Here is an 18463-nt window from a genome sequence, read left to right on the forward strand (position 1 = left end):
AGCAATATTTATAATACTTTCTTATTTTTGGGCCAGTTCTCCCCGTTATTTTAGGCTTTGTCCTGATTTCTTACACTAAGAGGTTCAGAGGTATACTGACAAGAATAGCATTTAGCTAATAGCAAAACTGATTAAAAATGTGGAACACATGGTACACTTGACAAAAGATATGGACCACAGCATTTATTAGCACTTGTTGTTTTGCTTAGCTATAAGCTTACCTGTTGAACTATAGTACGGTGCTTCCCCTGGAGGAAATTTAAGTAAATCAAAATTTCAGAGCTACTACAATTGCTGCAGTCAGAAATGGAATTGGATATGCTAAAAGCAACAGCAGATTACAAATCTCTTCTTGTTTGGTCTATCATTGTCTCCCAATGGCCAACGCATACTTTATAACTCCTCTTCGGCACACACCTCCAAGTTTCCCAGCACAGCACCAATCTTCTAAAATTGAAATCCTCAATCTTCTTCACTCTGCCCTTGAGTATACAGTACTTCCTTACACAATTGTCCAAAGGCAAGCAACTCTCCTTCCATCCACAGCATAGCTAACATGCGGATTGAGCAGACCTAACATAATCCACAAACTATGCTCCTCTGCCCCATCTTAAGTGGCAAACACAATAGAAAATGGAAGCAGAAGGAAACTCGTGGGTGGTAGCCTTAGCAGAAGTCAATTTACTGCATATCTTTGGTTCTGCAGCACCCAAGTTGGGTGATCAGGGAAGTGGCTTAATTTAGGTGTAAAAATGGGGCTCCTGGGCAATTTATGTTTGAGAGATATGGAGAAGAGCTTGCTGGAGTTTAAAATTACAATACTTTATCCAACATCTAGTTAGATATTGAATTCAAAGCAAGTAAATCAGCAAAATGGACAACGAGAGGCAAAATGCAGTGGTTTTCAAAATAAGCATAAGAAAAGGCAAATAAATAATTGAAAATATCGACAACAGTGTAGAATGGTTGGAGCTTTCAAAGCTCAACTTACAGTAAGTGCAGGCAGGTTAAAAATCATCAAGTTTAACAAGCAGAGTGAGAAGTGGGAGAGTGGGTAGGAAAACTCACCAGCAAGGAGTCAAACAGTGCTTGTAGGTTTTGCAGTCCTGGATAGTCTTATCAGAGAAGACAAAGGCACAGATATATATTTTTTTATTTAAGGTCACTCAAGAAACAAACTACCCAATGGAAAAAAAGTGAAATGTGAAGCCTAGGCAACTTAAGTGTCTATCTGCCACACAGAACAAAAACACCAGGCCAAACAGATTTCTCTAAACAGAAAACAAAATGTAACAGGTAAAATAGAAAGTAGCTTTGTCAGTTTAAGCAACTACACATCAGACACAAAAAGTGATAGCTTATCTCCCTTGCTTTATTGTTTCAAATCATCAACAGGGAGTCAAAAAGATCTGTAAGGAACTGAAAATGATTAACTCTTTAAAATCAGTGGATTTGTTATTGTGCTTAAAAATTTCTTTTCATTTTATTATGAAGCTTATAGATAGAGGTTGACCGAAGCTTTGCCAAAGTGGAGTGAAGGGGGCAGCTGCCCTGGGCACAAGGTGTTACTGAGCATGACAGACATCTGTTTTTAATTTTTTTTTTCACTTCTCAAGTGTCTTCCATGTGATAGTAGAGCACAAGGGAATGGGGCATTAGGATATGAGGGGTAGGGCTTTACCACCTTCTCCTCCTCCTCTGGAAAAGGGAAGAGCACCAGATCAAAGAAATCACCTTTTTTGCTCTCATGCAGAATGAGTTTACATGAGAATGTGAAAGGTAGGGCAAGGGAAGCTTACTAGATCACTGAAGGGACTTGTTTTTTGCTATCACATAGAGCATGAAGGCTTTGGGAATTAGGATATGAGGGGTGCCTGGTGGTGGATCACAAATATGGTTTAAGTTTTTTTCCTCAAGAGCAGCCCAACCATTAACACATCCTATTGCCCCTATCCTTTGTCAGGGTTCCCTACCCCTTTTGAACTCCCCTGGACTTGCTCTGACAGAGTTGAGGCTGACAAGGATACCCAGACTAAGGCAAGCATACAATGGGGACTTACTGGCATATCACCCTGTCTTTCACAGCAGCTCAGCCAATATCTACCCACATCACCTCTTTGGACCATGCCCCCTTGTATGTCCCCAGCCTCCATCATGGATCATATGTGCAGAACTGTCCTGTGACCACACTCCTGCCATGGATGAGCATGCCCATCCCATCTTGTCAGAGCCTCAGATGCCAGCACTGCTAATCAAGCCCAGGTTGCCTGGGCCATAGTCATGGCTTTATTATCTCTATGCCACGGCCCTGGCTAGTGTGATGTCCTTTTATATTTCCAGGTTCAGAATATTCTGGCTCCTTGTACACTGGTTAATTATTTGTTCTAAGAAGTTATCATTTTTATCTCTATGAATCTTTTGGCCATACCCAACTTTAGAAGTGTAGGCCTGCCAGTTATTTGAAGAATAATTGAAATCACCCAATATGGAGATATTCACACTATTTGAAACCTGTGTTGAAAGGCATCAGGGCATGCTTACAGGACATAACAGAATTCTTGAATATCATATCAGAAACCCAATTGGACCCTGATTGGTTGATGTGTACCTTAGATGTCACTTCTCTCTACACCAGTATTGCACATTGAGCAGGATTGTGTGTCTTGGAATACTGGTTGGAGAAGACTTCAATATACAGTCCAGGTTTCAATACGTTCCTTTTGTGTTTGGCAGAGCAGGTCCTTACAAAAAACATGTTCTACTTTAATAACAAATTTTATTTACAGCTTAAGGGGACAGCTTTGGGTGCATCTTCTGCAACTGTATATGTGGATTTGTTTATGGGTTACCTTGAACAAATGATTATTTATGATAACAGTCATAATTTATTTCTTGATGAAATATATATTTGGTGATGTTTTTTGAAGACTGCTCAAGGGTGTGGAAATCAAACAAAATATATTTACAAGAATCCATTCAATATTTAAATGAAAATAAATGGGGTATAAGATTTAGGGTTAATTATGATCCAGTGTCCATTTCCTTTTTGGACATGATCCTACATAGACAACGGGATGGTACACTGTTCAGTCCATTATTTAGGAAACCCCATCATTCAAATACATTATTACATCCCTCCAGCTGTCATCCCAAGCATGTTATCCATCAAGTCCCAATTTATGAGGGTTCATCGGATTTGCTCTAACACCAATGACTATATGCATTTTGACCAGGACTTGATTGCACATTTCAAAGAACGTGGTTATCCCTTAGCCAAATTGGTTAAAACTAGTAAAGAGGTTCAGCTACTTCCCAGAAGTGATCTACTTAAATATAACTTACATGACCATTAGAAGGATTAAACAAAATTAGGTTCACTACCAGTTATGGTAGGAATGCACATGGCTTTTTAGATTTAGTGCATTATCATTGGGACATTTTGCTGGCTGATGACAAATTGCAGGGTCTGTTAGGGGATAGATGTTATTTTTCGTTTCATAAAGGAAAGACTTTGGGTAGTTATTTCAGTCATTACAAATGCATTATACCATCAGAACATTTATCACAAGTTACATTGGATGGGACTAGGGTAGTTGGGTGTTATTCTTGTGGGTACTGCTCTTTCTGTAAATATATTTATCAGACAAAGGAGTTTACTAGCAAGAATACCTCAAGGATTTTTTCTATTAATACCTTCTCCAATTGTAGTAGTGACAGAGTTATTTACCTTGCAGTATGTACCTGTTTGGCATTTTATACTTTCAGACTTCACATTTCGAAACACCTTAGTAATATTAGAAATAAATATTTGACTAATGCCTTGTATAAACATACAATTACACACAATTCAGCTAGTTTCAAATTTATTATTATTGACAGAATAATGGGCAATAGATGTTTTAAGACAGGCTGGCATAATATTTTGAACAAAAAAGAGAAATCATGGATTGTGAGACTGGGTGGATTGTTTCTACCTGGTTTAAATGAGCACTTATAATTTTATTACTGTTGATTGTTTTAATTGCACTTCATGACATTATATAAACTGAGTTGACTACAGTTAGGGTTATACATTGAGAAAGGCTATTGGGCTGAAACCGGTTTGTTGACTGTGGTTTCATGTATTAAGCTTCCTTTCCAGTTGGTGCTGGCTGTTTTTTGGTGTGTACATTGACTATTTTGAGCCTTTGCACCTGCCGTCCGTGCAGAATCCTTGTGGTTGCTTACATTCTTATTCTGTGTTGTCTCCCCAGTCATACTTCCAGATTTCATCCTTAAAATTAAAGGGAATATGTACCCTGCATTTTCTCACTTACCATTCAGAAAATGTTAATAACATTGTGAAAATCCTCCAAGGCTCTACAGCTTACACATGAAAATGAGCAGTCTGATCAATGACAGCGCATCTTCTGCCATTTGCTTGTCTTTGCCTAACATACCTTTAATCTTTTAGTTAATGCTCTGCGTTACTCCTACTGGTATACATTCCCATCTGTTGATCTCTAGTCCCTGTAAAATCAATTGTTTTGCAATGTCTTTCCAAATTGTTTTCAGCCATAGGTACCCCTCATTACAACCGTATCTGTTGAAATTTGGAGGAGATTTAAACAATGTCTTAGAATGCAAGGAGACATTGTGGCAACTTTTGTTGGGGGCTGATAGGTTGCCTGGCCTCAATGATTATATTAATTTAAAATGTTTTTTGAAATATAGATAGGTGTTTGAGACCATATGCATGTGATCCATGTGTGTTTTGTGTGAGTTGTACATGTGTGCACACATACATGTTCATATCACTATGATTCCCTTCAGTGACATGATATGATTTACATTATTCATATATATATATATATACATATTTTTTTGTTTTATACATATATTACATTTTATATATATTATATTATATACATTTCGGTGTGTGTACTTGTGTGTATATATCATTATTATTTTTATATTGTCATATATTTTTTATGATATTTACATATACATATATTTTTTACATGTGTATTTTATATTTTCATAGTGACTGTTTAGTTCTATGTTTGTGTGTGTGTGTGTGTGTGTGTGTGTGTGCGTGCGTGTGCGTGTGCGTGTGTGTGTGTGTGTGTGTGGGGGGGGGTACATGTCTATATGTCCATACTGTGTGTGTGTGTGTGTGTGTGTGTGTGTGTGTGTGTGTGTGTGTGTGTGTGTGTGTGTGCATGCATGTGTTTGTTGTGTCGACGTGGGAGAGGTCCTTGGATATGCATTTCATATGTTCAAGTTGATTATTATGCTATTCACACAGCATGAATTTACATTGCATTTTATGACTGTATTTTTGCATTTATACATATGTATGTGTATATATGTGTATATACATTCATTTGTATATATATATATATATATATATATATATATATATATATATATTTTTTTTTGTTATTATTATGATAATGCTTCATTTTTGTAGAAAATCACATTTGTTTATTTTTTCAGTTTGATGGTCATGATGTCATTTCCTGTTTAGTAAGTTATTTAAGGAACTGGAAATCACTTGAAAATATTTCTGAGGAAGTTCACGTATTAAACAGTGGATGAAAGCGCTAAATTTTTGGCTTTTGGTTTACTTGTTTTTTTTTGCCAGCAGTTCTGCAGTTCATTTTTTCGTTTTGTTTGGTTGTCAGTAATTTTTGAGGTATCTGTTGAAATGCCCATATGTCTACCTGTGTTTCCCTCTTCTAACTCACCAGTTAAGAAAAAAAAAGACAGCCAAGTAATCCACTCCTTACATGACAACACTTGCTGATCCAGTGTAATGAAATGATGAATCCGTTAAAAGTGGCACATGCTAGCAAGCAACTTATTGCCCATCGGGGTGACTATGTTTAGGGTGGACATGCGTTAGTAAGGTGGGAAGGGAGGCTTTGTCCCCCAGCACCACCACACTAATGCATGTAAACTGTAACCCTGAAAAATCCATTCTGCAACACTGTCAGTACATACAACTTGGATACATACTGTATACAAGCACATACATGCTCAACAATAATTCCCCTTACATAGCGCTAACTCGCGTCCTAAAACAAAACCACATAACCTTACCAACCTTTTCTTAAAACCCAGCCTGGAAACACTCACAAAACAGTAAATCTACCCTCTCATATAGTCTTTAATCTAATCCCAGCCAACAAACAGTAACACAATCACATTCCTAACCCTAGCCTTCAACTGTCCAGATTTTCACAGAATGTTCAGATTTTTACCTCAAAATGTCGGTCTGTTCCTCATAAAATTTGTGTTTTTCTTGCAAATCACTGGGATGTTCTGAAGAATAAAATCACAAAATAATGACACGCATTTGAGTTTTAGACTTCATATTCTTTTGAAAATGCATTTTAACACAAACCCTATTATTTTATCTACTTTTTAAAAGTTTATATGATCAATATTTAAAATCTATCCCTATTTTTGGTTGTTTATCCCACCATGATGTCAGGCTTTGTCCAGATTTCTTGGACTAAGAGGTTGAGAGGTATGCATTAACATCTAATACTGAAATGTTTGGTATATCTGAAAGTTTTGACATTAGCACAAGAAAGTCTCACTTACCTGTCAGAACACATATTACTCTGTTCCATAATGTTGACATTCGAAAAAGACATTTGCTATCACTGATATTCAGCTAATTTTGCAGGCACAGAAAACCTTCAAATAAAGTGGCCTTCACTGAACTGTGTGTGACCCATACACATATACATGTATATGCATGTATGTTTGCGTATATATGTGTGTAAAGAGATATAAAAGCAAGTTTTAAAAAGTCAAAGGGAATATGTAGCAATGTTATTTCTCTGGCATTCCACAGCAGTTGGTGACAACTAAGACTTAAGCATACATCAAATAAGAGTTTCATGGGATCGTCAGATGCAAGAGCTGGTGGGAGAATATTCAGAACTTCACAGCTAATGATTCTTGAAAACAAGCACTCTTTGTCTTTAGAAATCTGACCATGCTAAGCTGGGTTCAAGACCCTCATCTTTGATGATAAAGGCATTGACAAAAGAAAGAATTGTATTAAGCAACTAAAGATTTTCAATTATTTCTAACATATTCAATTAAGTTAATGCAATAGATATTTCTATGTTTAAGAGTTAATAAGAATGTAACCATTGATGATTTACTGCCAAATAATGACAAATGACCCCAAAAATTGCTTCAAATCTGTCTTTTTAGTTAAAGGACAACAACGGGATATTAAAGTAGACTGCTCAACCTCCTGTCTCTTTTAGTCCCTGTTCATTGATACAGCCTCAAAAAATAACCCATGCAGCTTTAAAAACTAATCCACTCAGCTGTTTTCCCTATTAGGCTTCCTACCTTTTTGTACTGTTTTACTTTCACTTTGGAAACCAAGTTGAAAAACATCTAGCTGTCTCTGAAATGATGATGTCACATCTGCTAGAGCTCTTGCTCTAGCTACCAGGATGTTTCCTCCCCCAAAAGTGATGTAATCCCCACCTGATTTGCATGCTGTATAGAAAAGCCAGTGGACCTCCCACATTGTGATGTCAGAGCTGCCTTGCCCAGCCCACTCTTAGCCTAGCAAAAATGTCAAGCTATAATCTCACTTTTCTGAAGAGCCTTACCGATATGTGACAAAGTACAGGCAGAAGACAGTAACAGCTGCAGAAACTAAGAGCATAAATTTGTAATGACCATGCGTAGACATTAATTGCATGTTTTTACATAAGAAGCAGATGTCTGTCACAATTAATCAACAACACTTCATCAGATTACAACAAGTGTGCAATACCGTAATTTTCTTAAATTACCACTTAAAAAAAGCATGTGGGTGCTGTCATGCAAGTCTGTGAAATATTTTGTGTTTATAGTGCATCATTTGTTAGATATTTAACCAAGCAGGAAGGAAAAATAAGAGAGTTTGATGTTTTGCAAAATAGTGATTATTCCCAGTGCTATGGAGCTTGGTTCTAAATTTGACAGGAGGAATGCAACAAAAAAAGTCTCCCATTGTAAGGAGGGAAAGGCTGACAAGAAAACAATACATTAGTCTGGTCACCTGCAATGAGCTGTAAATCACATGCAGATAATGGGTCAAATTACCCTTAGCTCTTTGACAGCTAGGGAAAGTAGGTGTGAAGGGGGACAGGAGATACCTTGAAGAACTAGATTTCAGCCTTCACAAAAGAAATCAAGTTAGCATGTCTAAGAAGAAAGAGCAATAAAATGCACTTTTCAGTTCTGTTCTGTAGCATTTGCATTGCTTGTGTTTGAAGTAGTCATTGAAAAAGGATAATATTTTAACCAAAAAGTAGGTGACTATAACACAGCAGTAAATGCCTGTAAAATCAGTGCACTGACAGGAGCTTTAAGGAACACATGGCAGATCTGGTGCAACTTTTTTGGAGACAAATAATGTATTCTGGGATACTTAGAGGCAGACTAAACAGTCAGAATTATTTCAAGATGCCAGACCCCATGTTGTCAGAGTCAGAAATTGTGTATAAAAATATCTAAAAAGCTAATAGTCCCAGAGTGGTATTAAAATGTAGGAAACACCAAACCATGATGAATTAGGCATGTTTTTGAGTCTGTGGGTGTGGTTGTCCTTTAACTGTTATTAGAAAAAGATGAAGCCCTGACTGGGAATTGGACACACTGAATAATATTTAAGAAGTTTGTAAATTACCACTGATACTCACTATTTCTAGACAAATGTTCATAATTTCTACAGAAGCATGATACTGTTTTACAAAAAAAAAAATAATTTCATAAATCTAAAATATGCTTGATGTGATTATAAATATCTCATCCAGTTTGCATTAACATAAATATGTAGGACTCTACATTTTTGTACCGATATGAACAAAAAGGACTTTCTAGGTCCATCTTTTAAAACAGATCTACTGACTCTGATGATTACATAGGTGTGTCCACAGATAATTCTAGTAAAGAAACCTTTAGGGATTATGAAGTGGGTGGAGGAGAGACTTCACTTAAATCAGGAAGAAAGGGTAGAAGAACTGGAAATTACAGTGAGGTGTCTGTGAGATACCTAAACATCCTTCAAAGGAGTTACTGACAATTGTTATAAAGCCCTAAAATAAAAATCTGAGTAAATCTTTTTCACTTTTTAGGTACTGATTTATATAACATCTCTGTTATTACTTTATAAAGGTTTGAGTTTCATTCTCAGCCACTGCATACCTGTACTGCAATTCATTAATGATTTGAATTTAATTTTCAGAAGTAAAAGTGCTTCTGTATTTCACGGGACATCTGTATGAAAGATTACATGTTATGGCTCAGGAATACCTTGCAAATCTAGAGGTTAATTTTGATTTTCACTCCAGTATGCTCAGTACATCCCAACATACACCTGTAGGCACTTAAACTTCAAATGTGTGTAACCAAGCACTGTACAAATTAAAAAATAAATAAATAAATAAGGCACATTTTATATAATCACCATAAGACAAAATGGAAGGAATATAGGAACTGCAGCATTATGGGACTGAGGAAAATTGATACTTTTTTTATTTATTTTTAAAATTATTAGTCAATACAACAGAAAAATAAAATAACTAAATTTCACAAAACTATTTACAAAGTATGTATACTATCTTAATTTAAAAATCATTAGAAAAACTTTAAAAGAAGAAAATAACATGCAATTAGTATTTTGTCTAACAAATTTTCTACTTTTAACCAACTATTCTGTTTGGAATTATATTTTATCTCATCTTTATAGCATTTAATTCATTACAACACACAGTTTTTGCAATATGTACAAGTTCATCAGTTGAGGGAATATGTTTGTTCTTTTCATTTTCCCTCAATTGATGAATTTTTAAATATTTCAAAAACTGTTATAATGAAGTAAATGTTATTAAGATCAGATTCATAAAGTTTACCTAAAAGATTACACTATGTATATACTTTGTGTAACCTTTCAAGTGAATACACAGAAACACATAGGGCAGTTCTTGAATTCAGAAAAGTACAGCAAAGTGTTCACATAGAGTATACCTAGTGTTAACCTCTATGAATCCCTTCAAATAATTTGTTCTTGATTTCAAAATTTACACCCTGATAAAAGATGTACTCTAAAGAAACTCACACAACACAAATACTTCATAGAAAGCAGGTTGATTAAGGGGTTGAATTAGTAATGGACATGAGAATGATTGTATACTGGCATATCAAGTATTCACACTATTAAGATTAAACTGTTCTTGCAGTAACTGACCTATAATGTATTACAGAAAAAAGTTACTTGCATTTATTTATTTTCTTGCAGTAACTGACCATTATGTAATATGGAAAATATACTTTTATTTTATTTTTTGTTCATTCATTTTAAATTTCAGTAGACATCCTTAATCACAGATCACAAATGCAGCAAACATATCTTTTCTTACAGTGACTCACAGTTAATTTTGAGATATTTTGAATCATTTTATTTGAGCCATAGGAACAATATTTTTTTTTACTTTCCATGATAATATGGAGCAATTTTGGATGACTGCTTGCTGTGTTGGAGAGCTGACAGTATGTCACTGGAATTATTTCTGAAGTATTTAATTTATAGTACATCTTATATTAGATTTACCTTTCACAGAGTTTAATATCAGATTAGTTCTTTTGGCTGCAATGGTTAGTAAATGCATTGCTGGAAGTCTTCTAATTGGTACAGAATACTCAGTACATTTAATTTTTTTTCCACACATCCTGCATTCATCACAGGTGTTTAATGCACAATATCCGAAAATCTCACTTTTCGAGGGTATAATGCATTTGCTCAAATCATAAGGTAGTGAAGTCAAGTCTTATAACTTGTACAATAGCTTTAGAAAGAGAATTTATGAGACCAAAATAACTGATAAAGCAATGTGCCACACCAAGTCTAGGCCTAAAAAAGTATTTCTGGTACACCTACAGAAAACAAGGACATCCCTTATATATTAACAGGTGAGTTACAATCTTTGGTAGAGAGGAAAGAAAATACATTTTGGATAGATATCGCCATATATTATGGACAACTATCATACTCTTTAGATTTTTTTGGGAAAACATCTTAGTATTTTGCAGTGCGATCCTGGAGTTGTTATATATAGTTGGAGGGTGTGGGGGCAAACCCCTCCCCACATTGGGGGGTAGGGGAGGCCCAGCCCCCCACCTAGGTGGTTATTTAGGCCAGTGTGTTTATGTTAGGTGTTGGATAAGTGTTTACTTGCCTTGGGAAATATTGGCCTTTCCTGATTGTCAATCTTTGGTATTGTCTTGACATTCTGAATGTCAGTGTTCTGGGCTTCACAATTTATAAGGTAATCCATATATATATATATATATATATATATATATATATATATATATATATGTGTGTGTGTGTGTGTGTGTGTGTGTGTGTGTGTGTGTGTGTGTGTGTGTGTGTGTGCATGTATGTATATATATATATATATATATATATATATATATATATATATATATATATATATATATATATATATATATATATATATATATATATATATAGAGAGAGAGAGAGAGAGAGAGAGTTTCAGTATATTAAATTAATGTATAGTATCTAAATCATCTACCCCTATCATTGCAGCTATTTGTCACAGTATATTTTTTCAGACCTGTAAGTTCTGTACCATTTTATAGCTCTTCTTTATGCAAAGTACTGAATTTAGTTTATGTTATTAAGCCTTAAATTTGTAAACAATCTAGAACACCTTTTGCACTGAAACTTTATATGCTTTCCATGTGATAAGATTATGGTAGGAACATGCAGTTCAGTTTCATGACATATGCAGTGAATCTGGAATTACCATTAATGACTCAGTTTTTCAGCATAGGGAATATGACCATTATGTTTGGTTGAAAAATGTACATTTTCTGGAGGATAAATTACTTTAATAACTTTTACTGTAACATCTATGTTAGCTGCATATTCCATTTTTCACACATTCTGAAATAAATGAAATGACACTTCTTTTATTAAGATTTTTTTTTTATTTTGATTAATGATACAATCCTTATTGTAGTCTTTATTAAATAGGTTTGAAATTGAATATTTTCCAAATATTTTCTTAAATCCAAACTAACAGCCATACTTATCAAGGAGCAATATGATTTAATCTGAAAAACATGAATATGAATAAGAGTGGGTTTTATTAGTGTATTAAACAGTAAATATTCTAACAGAGAACCAAGTCGGTTTCAATATTTAAAAGTATATTCTTTCCATCCCTGATTAAATTATGGTTGCATCCCTGTCAGCTGAGTTAACTATAACATTAAATGGATGTTTTTCTACATTTTATATAGGTAAGCTGTCATCTGCTTATCTTCAGATGGATTTTATATTAGCTTTATAATTGCCTTCTCTTAATGATGTACAGTCAGAATATCTAAAATAATCCTATTAAATATAAATAGTTAATTATCTGTTTTTAAGTATATGAGACATACATATAGTTAACTGAGTGTCATGATCTTTCTAGTAAAGCAAAGCTAACATTTTTTCTGGTTTTCTAGAATACCGACCCCCATCTGTCTTACTAGCCCGTTCAATTCAGTCTTCTCAAAATCTAGCATCCTTCCTGAGGTGAACTCTGTAACAAATGAAATGCATATAATTTCTTCCAAAACAAATTAAAATCACATATTTGTTTTTTTTACTCTTAGAATCTCTGCCATATTATAGAAAATTGTTATTTTATTCCTTTACAAATGTCTACATCATTACATACAATTCTTCTAAAGAGTGAGAAAGTAGAATTAAATAAAACACAGAATTATATCTGAGAGCAGAATGAAAAAAAGAAGCATTATATAACAAACATTTTAAAATTCATTCCATAGCAAACAACACAGAGTAATAAGTAAAAATATTCACCTGATAAAATGATATTGACTGACTACTTGATTAACTCACTTGACTTGTCTACAAAGTGCACTCTATAAACGTTTAAAACAGAAGGATCATTCAGTTTGACAACTGAGAATATTCACAAGCCTCTATTTATCTCATTTTATGTCAGTTTTGCATTGTATAGCAGATGCATTGTATAACAGAAATGTTTTTCTCTGGCTCTCCTGTGAACAAGTACCACCATTTGCCCCACTGATTGATCAATCCATTCTTCTTCCACGGTTAGGAGCCATATGACCCATTTTTTGGCCAAATGGACAAAGGATGAATGCAGTAGAAGTGCTATTATCATATGCAAGTAGGATCTGACTTTCCTTTTTATGACCCTGCATTCACTTTAACATGTTTACTGACATCCAAGGTCAGGCATGCATTGAGCCACTGCAATGGATGTCAACTGTTTACTGAATAATGAAGCATTTTGTGGTCCCCACCCCTGTTCAGACTAGCACCCCTGGATTGTCTATGGTCTCCACTGGGGATTCTGACATAGAATTTGCTACCTGGGCATGGCACACAACCCTTTCCCCCTGAAAGAGGCAAGCAGGCATTTCCTCAGCATCCTTCTCTGTATTGTGCCAGCTCCTTAAATACTAAGGCCATTATTTAAATCTGAGTCTCCTGGTTATAACCAAGGCTTTATGACTCTAACAGAGCTGGATATATACATATATATATATATATATATATATATATATATATATTGAAAAAAGGTCACACGCCCTCTTTAGTATATTACCTTAAGAAAAATAAAAAACAAAAAATTATATGTGGGTGCTAGTGAAGCAGAGAAAAACATGGCCAGCTGATGCCAAGATAATAAAATTAAAAGATATCAGAATATGCAGCTGTAGGATATGCTGATGGCAGTAGAAAAGGTAGCAGATTAGATGCCAGTGATTTCTGGCATGGGGATGGTTGGAAGAAGTGGCCGAGGACTAATTTTAATTAACAAGGGAGTACAGGAAAAGAGACAATGCTAACCATGGTGCAGAGAAGAATAAATCTGTAATGAAAAGTCATGTCTTAAGTTCTTGACAAGGCAGGAAATATGAGATGGCTAGTGAAGAACATGGATGAGATGGCTAGTGAAGAGCATAGATGAGATGGCTAGTGAAGAGCGTGGATGAGATGGCTGGTGAAGAACAAAGGTGAGATGGTTAGTTAAGAACAAAGATGAGGTGGCTAGTGAAGAACATAGATGAGATGGCTAGTGAAGAACAAAGATGAGATGGCTAGTGAAGAACAAAGATGAGTTGGCTAGTGTAGGACATGGATGAGGTGGCTAGTGAAGAACAACGATGAGATGGCTAGTGAAGAACATAGATGAGATGGCTGGTGAAGAACAAAGGTGAGATGGCTAGTGAAGAACATAGATGAGATGGCTAGTGAAGAACAAAGATGAGATGGCTAGTGAAGGACATGGATGAGGTGGATAGTGAAGAACAAAGATGAGATGGCTAGTGAAGAACATAGATGAGATGGCTAATGAAGAACAAAGATGAGATGGCTAGTGAAGAACATAGATGAGATGGCTAGTGAAGAACATAGATGAGATGAGATGGCTAGTGAAAAACATAGATGAGATGAGATGGCTACTGGAGAACAAAGATAAGATGGCTAGTGAAAAACATAGATGAGATGGTTAGTGAAGAACTTGGATAATTCCCATAGTAATATTGCCTGACATCAAAATATTATCTTACAAGCCTTTAAAAAAATATCAAAAAATGTATAACACAAAAATGCAATGACAACTCAAAAATTAACAATGAAAATATATTTTAAGCAATTATTTTTAAATATGTCATTCCTGAATGTTTATTTTCTGTTTTCTACAATATATGCAGATATCTATATATTTCTACTTCTGTCTATCCACACATCTCTCTCTCTCTCTCTCTCTCTCTCTATATATATATATATATATATATATATATATATATACACACACACACACACACACACACACGTGTATATATAATCAATATATCCATATCTATCAATATGTGTGTGTGTGTGTGTGTGTGTGTGTATCTAGATATAGATAGATAGATAAATAGATAGATAGATAGATAGATAGATAGATAGATAGATAGATAGATAGATAGATAGATATAAATATACATTTTTTTTTGCATTGCAAGGCCTGGGCACAGTGACACTGCTGATCTGTAAAAAAACATTTAGCACTTGACTAATGTTTGTGCCCAGTTGAATAACTCTATGTTAAATACAATTTAAATAAAAACACATTATCAACTGATTAAGCAAGTATACAAATATACTAATGCCATTGTTCTTCAAATGTTTGGCGACCATGTTTATGTTCAAATTGGATATATATATATATATATATATATATATATATATATATATATATATATATTATATATATATATATATATGTGTGTGTGTGTGTGTATGTGTGTATATCCATATATATATATATATATATATATATATATATATATATATATATATATATTCTAATCATACAAATTAATCCTCAATCAATCATTCTCATGGATGTGGTAAGAATTTCATATAATCTGCTCCTAAAAAGTGTGCAAATGAGTGTTTTTTTTTTTTAATTAAGCTTTGTCATTTCAATAGACTCGTAATGGGACAGACGACCTACAAACAATTCGGTTAAATCCTAGCATTTTGCTTCACTATGTTCAAGCTTTATGGAGAATTAAAGCACTGTAAACTTTAACATTTTCAAATTAAGCTTAATGGGTCTCCTATCAGTTTTTGTCACAAACAAATATCTTTTTTAAATTGTATATATCAGAGAAAATGTACAAACAAAAGACTAGAATAAAGTTAAACTTCTAGAGAAGAACTACAATAAACTTCTAAAAAACAACTTTTTTGTTTTTATGTTTACTAATTTATTTCTTACAAGCAGACTGGACCACAAAGGTGTTTGTCTTCCCTCAAAGGAGTTACAAAAATGCAAGAAAAATATAGTCTCTTTATGCAACACACAGAGGAAGCAATAATAAAACAACAGTTCATTTTACAGAGAATACACAAAGCTAAGAGACACCAACCTGCTTTAATTTCCAGGACATATTACCATAGGTTCATAGGTTTATACTAGGCTAATGGCAACCAGGGTCTTTACAAGTCAGATCTTTCCAACATTTAACAAAAAGAAATGCCACAGTGTAAAACTGTACAACTGAAAAAAAAAATAAATCAACTCAGTGAAAGAAAATATGTTGAGCACTTTTGCTCCTATCATTTGACAGAATCTCAGCAGAAGTTTTTGATGAAGTACTGGTAAATGATTTTGTTACCGATGCCTCTCATAGATCCCATCACTGTCTAGCCCTCAAGCAACTTCATTTGCTTGAGTTACCTCATCTAATTCTACTCAATCAATTATCAGTAGCACACAGATTCTACTACCTTCCTGACAAAAAGCCTGCACTGCAGCATCTAATTCAGCCCTACACCACCACTAGAGCCTTAAGATCTAGTAATCAAAACCACATAAATGTCATCAAACATAAAAATAAGGCTAGTAAATCTCTCTTTGTCTGCACTATTGCCAGAACCCGGAATTCACTACAAAACCACCTAACTTCTACCACCTCTACTTTCCAATTTGAAAAACTCCTCAAAACCACTATTTATATACCCAGCTCAATGGCGGATCCAGGGTTTTACAAAGGGGGGGGCGCAGTCTAGAAAGTATGTGAGGATCACATTAAGATATATTATCATTGTGTATGAAAAAACATGAACACACAGCAACAAAAAATTGGGGGGGGTGGGGGGGTGGGTGGTGGGTGAGCACTTCAGTTTTTTTTCCTCAGACACAAAGTATTGGGTTTGATTCTGATCTCAGCTTATTAGCTAGCCTTATAATTACCATTCATGACAGTTAGCCTAATATTCTATGATCCAGTGAACCTGGTGTGGTTGTGTTGTGGTGGTGACATACATCCCTCCTCCACACACAGCACATATTAACAAACATTACCAGTTGTTTCAAGACATACCTAGAGGATATGTTTTTGTGCCCATATGAAGTAGTTCTTTTATATGGCATACCTTTAATAATTTTGTGTGTGCAAGTGAAGTTCAGTTAGTTAAAGAACATTGCAAGTTAAGGAATACACATTTTATGAAAAAATTCCTAAAACAAGTCAGTTAAATTATATGCATGTATAAAAACCAAATTTAAAGTGTAGTAGCATTTTCCAAAGGACAGTAACACAAATCTACTTTGTCTGGCCAGCCTAATATGCAAAGCCATGGAATCATATTTTTACAAAGGTCACCAATGCAATATAGGAAGCAAAAATGGTACACATTGCATAACCTTGACCTAGCCTTGAGCTTTTGACACAATCCACTCAGGCATTGTAGAACAGCTAAATAAACTAGAATAAACTAAACTATGCTACCCTACTGGATTGCCACATGGCTCACAGATGAGATGAAAGCAAAAAAATTGACAAAGTTACTTCCAGAAAGAGATGAGCTACTGGTGGAGTCCCAAGGGTTCTGTGCTGGGGCCTCTCCTGTTTAACATCTACTTTTAAATGCATTATTGTATCATTTGTAAGTCATCTACCTCGAAAGTGCTATATTAAAACAGCTTAAAGAAATGGGTTATGTCTAGATCCTTAGGCCAGTTATTGAGCATAATGCCCCTTTGGCCTGTATCTGTCTCATCTCAAAATAAAAGACATAATGTGTGACAACAATATGCACACAAACATTTACATTTAACAGCTCACTAGGATGCTCATAGCATAAGTATGAGAAAGAAGAAAATGAAGCCAGGGTCTTTGAAGTTTGTTTGGTGTTACATGCAAGTACCTCTGCATGTGTGGGTCTGTGTGTGTGTTTTTGTGAATAACACAGTAAACTTTCATAGCATAATGAAATTAAGCAATGTTTCCAGAGGTTTGTGTCAGTTTATTTATACTAATACTGGAAATACAGAAAACTGACTACTGAGCCCATCTCAGACCACAAACACCTACTAACACTGGATTAATATAATATCATCACAAACCCATCTGAAAACCAAAAAAAGCTGAGAGATTTCGCATTAAGCAGGTGGAATTGAAACAATTACAAAAGCATAGTTACTGGTGACAGCTGAGTTTATACCTTATAAGGAAAGTTGCAGACTCTCAAACTTTCTGTTATACTAACACACAAGTAACAATGTATTGCTACAATAGCCAGCCAGAGAAAGCGGAACTAAGCTATATATTTCCTTAAAAGGATGGAGTATAGTGATGGCAATTTGATCTGACCTGATCTTCAAAAGTATTATATGGATTGATTTTCTCCACTAAAATCTCTAAACAAAACAAAATGACCCATACACAAATCTTCAAGTGGATAATTAAAAAAAAGCACAAGAAACTGTTAAGATAGTCACTGCGATTTATTTCATCAATCATCTGTAACACCATTCAATATCATTATGTGCAAGACATAATCATCATTTGAGTTTAGATATTTAAATTATAACTGTTATTCACT

This window comes from Protopterus annectens, chromosome 15.part0, assembly GCF_019279795.1.
Source record: "Protopterus annectens isolate FY-2018-M chromosome 15.part0, PAN1.0, whole genome shotgun sequence".
NCBI lineage: Eukaryota > Metazoa > Chordata > Ceratodontiformes > Protopteridae > Protopterus > Protopterus annectens.